Source organism: Dipodomys spectabilis, unplaced genomic scaffold (assembly GCF_019054845.1).
Source record: "Dipodomys spectabilis isolate Male_0828 unplaced genomic scaffold, ASM1905484v1 ptg000477l, whole genome shotgun sequence".
NCBI lineage: Eukaryota > Metazoa > Chordata > Mammalia > Rodentia > Heteromyidae > Dipodomys > Dipodomys spectabilis.
Window position 1 is genome coordinate 1,585,633 of NW_024871154.1, and position 3,654 is coordinate 1,589,286.

At 39.5% G+C, this 3,654-nt stretch overlaps 1 pseudogene; it reads right to left on the reverse strand.

The window, feature by feature from the left end:
• Positions 1-1,853: 1,853 nt before the first annotated feature.
• On the reverse strand, positions 1,854-2,318 carry LOC122098395 (annotated as a pseudogene).
• Positions 2,319-3,654: the final 1,336 nt, after the last annotated feature.

The window sequence follows — 3,654 nt, forward strand, 5'->3', positions numbered from 1 at the left end:
TATGCAGTATTTTTACAATAAAAAATATATTAAAAATGAAAAAAGATTCCACCCTGAGGAGAGCTGAAAGACATGCATTTCGGGCTGACAACTGGAGGAGACACTTTCCAGGCTTAGGCCAACAATCTGTCCAGAGATGCCTGTATTCAGGAAGCTAACAACTTTGATATCAGAAAATAAAGGCAGACATCAGGTCAAGGAAGAAAATGGCAGATGTTATGAATCATTCTTTAAAATGAACAGTGGTCCCAAGTAGAATTGAAGCACGAAAATGCTTTTTTTTATTATGAACCAAGGAATTTTTGTCTCTATGAACATATGTGCCCAGGCATATTCTAGTCAGTGATTTATATATACTATAAAGTTAATGGTTAGTAATAGTCAATGTAACTTTTACCCATTTCACTGAAATACCATTATCACTCACTGGAAACATTCAGAAAGTCAGAAAGCAAAGGCAAAACATAGGGGATAAAATGTACTCATTATCTTGCCCATGTAATTGTAATCCCTCTGTACAGTATTTTCACAATAAAAAAAATAGGGAATAAGGATGAAATTTCTGTTGACTAACCTTGTTGACCTGAGTAACTAACAAATATTGGCTTAAATCTCTTAGTAAGGCTTCCACTAAATATCTGATTCTAGGAGACCACCTAAAGATGAAGCTCTGCAACTCTACTTTGGAAATAGGCTTCATCTTCCTAGGCATTCTGAATAACAGCAGGCTACCTGAACTGCTCTATACACAATCACTGACCTGTAATGGACTACTGGTCCTTGCTATCACATGAATGTGAGGGTCCATGTCCCCATGTACCTGCTGCATAGGCAGCTCTCTCCAATCCTTACATCAAGTTTTATCAAAAGGCCATCACAAACTTTCTTCATAGAGAGAGCAACATCTCCTTTGGAGCCAATGCCTTTCTGAATTCCTGGAACTGATACAATGTGGGGCAGAGGTTCTTTATCTTATGACAAGTATGTGGTCTTTGGCATCCTCTGAACTACATGATATGCATGGAACCATATTTCATTTGGATTCTGGTGACCACATTATGGATCCTTACCTCTGTGAGCAGCCTTGGATATGCCACATACTTTTTGAACTATCCCTTCTGCAAAGACCAGATGGCTAAACACATAAACTGTGATATCCTACCACTGCTGAAGTTGGCCTGTGCAGATGCATCTAGATAAGAATTTTATGGTTTGTATGATGAGTTTGATGTTAGTGATTACCACTTGCTGCCATTCTGGTCTCTTACACATTAATTCCTCCCCTCAAATGAAGGATGGAATAAAGCCCTGGTCACCTGCTCTTCTGGCTGTACTTGGGATACATTATGGGTCTGTCATTGTCATGTGTGTTCCCATTTCTTTACATAGGCCCAAACATGACAAGCTCCTCTTCTTTTTCTACACAATGGTCACCTCAGCCCTGAACCACCTTTTCTATAGGCTGAGAAATAAAGCCATCACAGGGGCCTTGAAGAGAATCCTTGCAAAATATATCCTGCCTTCACAAACCACTGTTTAGGACTTGCTTATTATCATTTCTTCTCCTCATCAAATAATCTTCACTAGTATGCTCAGCCAGAGAACTTACACACATGGTTTTTGGCTGTCATTTATGAGGTATTCATAATTTTCACCTGGAAGAAACACTGCACACTTGTGTTTTTGTTTCCATTTCATAACAAGTTATTTCTAACTGCCTTTGAAATATAAAGAAAACTAAATCTACGTGCAGCTGTGTTTATGAGACTAGGGGTTTTAAGCTCATGATTTGGTTATGATAGCAATTTAATCATCTCAGAGAAAACAAAAGTAGGTGTTGAGTCATGAAAACCTCATTCATTTTTAGCATGCCCTTTAAATTTTCTATACCCTGTTTTCTTGTCTTCAGTTCCTGAGTCATGAACAGGTAACCATTTGAGGGGATGTGTTCGATAGACGGCCATGGAGGAAGTGTCTGCAAACACGAAAAAGCAAATCTGCCCACCCAAACTGTTCAGCCACGCACCCATAGATAAATCCAACTATTGCAGAAAAAAGAATAATTCCTTGAAACATCTGTTCAGCTAGCTTCTGCCCCTTGTAAGCCATTTCTGTGGCGAGCGCGCTGAGATATTCCTGCATTAAGTTAGCTAAGGTGGCTGGCAGGGAGGCGAGGGCGAATGACAGTCAGGAACTGCAGAGGTCCGAACAGGACACCTAGAGAGGACTGGCAGGCCAGACAAGCCCCTACCTGCGACTGCCCCGGAAGCCGATGTCTCCGAAGGGCGGGGATAACCCCACGCCTCACCCTGTGCCATGACCCTTTTGCACCTGCTTGTAGCCTGGCGTCAGGCCTGCTGCTTGGGAAGTGGAGGTGGTTGAACTGAGGCATCGCGCACCCGTGAGTGGTTCGCCATCAGGGAAACTGGGGGCCAGGAGCCCAAGCTCTGGTCCCATAAAGTGTTGTAAGCCGTGTCTTCGCGGCTTAACGGCTGCCTGCTTGCACTGCATCTCCATGGCGACCTACATACTTTTGAAATTATATTCCATGTGTTGCTGTAGCTAATATACACAAAAAATTACATTTACGTCACTTGAGTTTAACCTTAGTTTTAGAATCCTCACATTGACAAGGTATTAAAAAGAAATGTACTCATTACCTTACTTATGTAACTGTAACCCCCCTGTGGTCACCATCTTTACAATAAAGACGAAACTTTTTTTAAAATAAAGGTATTAGAAGAAGGAAAGCTTTGAATACTTATGTAAATCTCAGTCTGGTGGGGGAGCATCTAGACACCAACATTATACAGTAGATATGTAGGGGATAAAGTTCCATTGCAATATCAAAAAAACAGGGGAAAGTATCAGGTGTTTTTTCCAAACACTAATAGCTTCTAGCCTTAGAAAAGTACTTCCCCAAAATTGGGATCATATATAATTAAAACAGAAGTAAAACCCACAAAAGTTATGTTGGGGGCGAGGGGCGGGAGGGGGGGGGAATGGGAAGGACTGGGAAAGGGAAACAAAGGAGGAGGCTACAATGCTTGATAAGAAATGTACTTATTATCTTGCCCATGTAATTGTAACCCCTCTGTACAGTATTTTCAAAATTAAAAAGGTTTTAAAAATTAAAAAAAAAGTTATGTTGGGCTTTTCTGTGTTAAGGAAATTGATATTGTCTGGGACAAGTAATTGTGAGCTTATTGCACTTGAAGTCTACTCTGAGAACTTCCCATTGAGGGCACAATAACACAGTAGAACAGACTAATAAAAAACAGCCTGGTAATTTCACTAGAAATTACGAGAGTTTTTTTTTTTCATTAAAAAAATCATTTAATATACAAAGTGAAAAAACTAGAATATAAAAGCATTTCACATTTTTTAAACAAACCCTTCTGAATTAGTTAAGAGAAAATAGAGATCCACAATCTTTATATGGAACTCTTGGGGCCAGATGTTTCAGAATTATAAAATTTTCACATTTTAGAAAAGTAATTAATTTAGTGCATTATCATAATACATTAGCCCCCAAAAGATTTTGTGGCAGCACCTCCAGCTCAGTAATCACACATGTTAGTATTTCTACAAGAAAACAAATGAATAGTCACACTAAATGGGATAAGTACAGTGAATATCAGTTCAGATTTGATT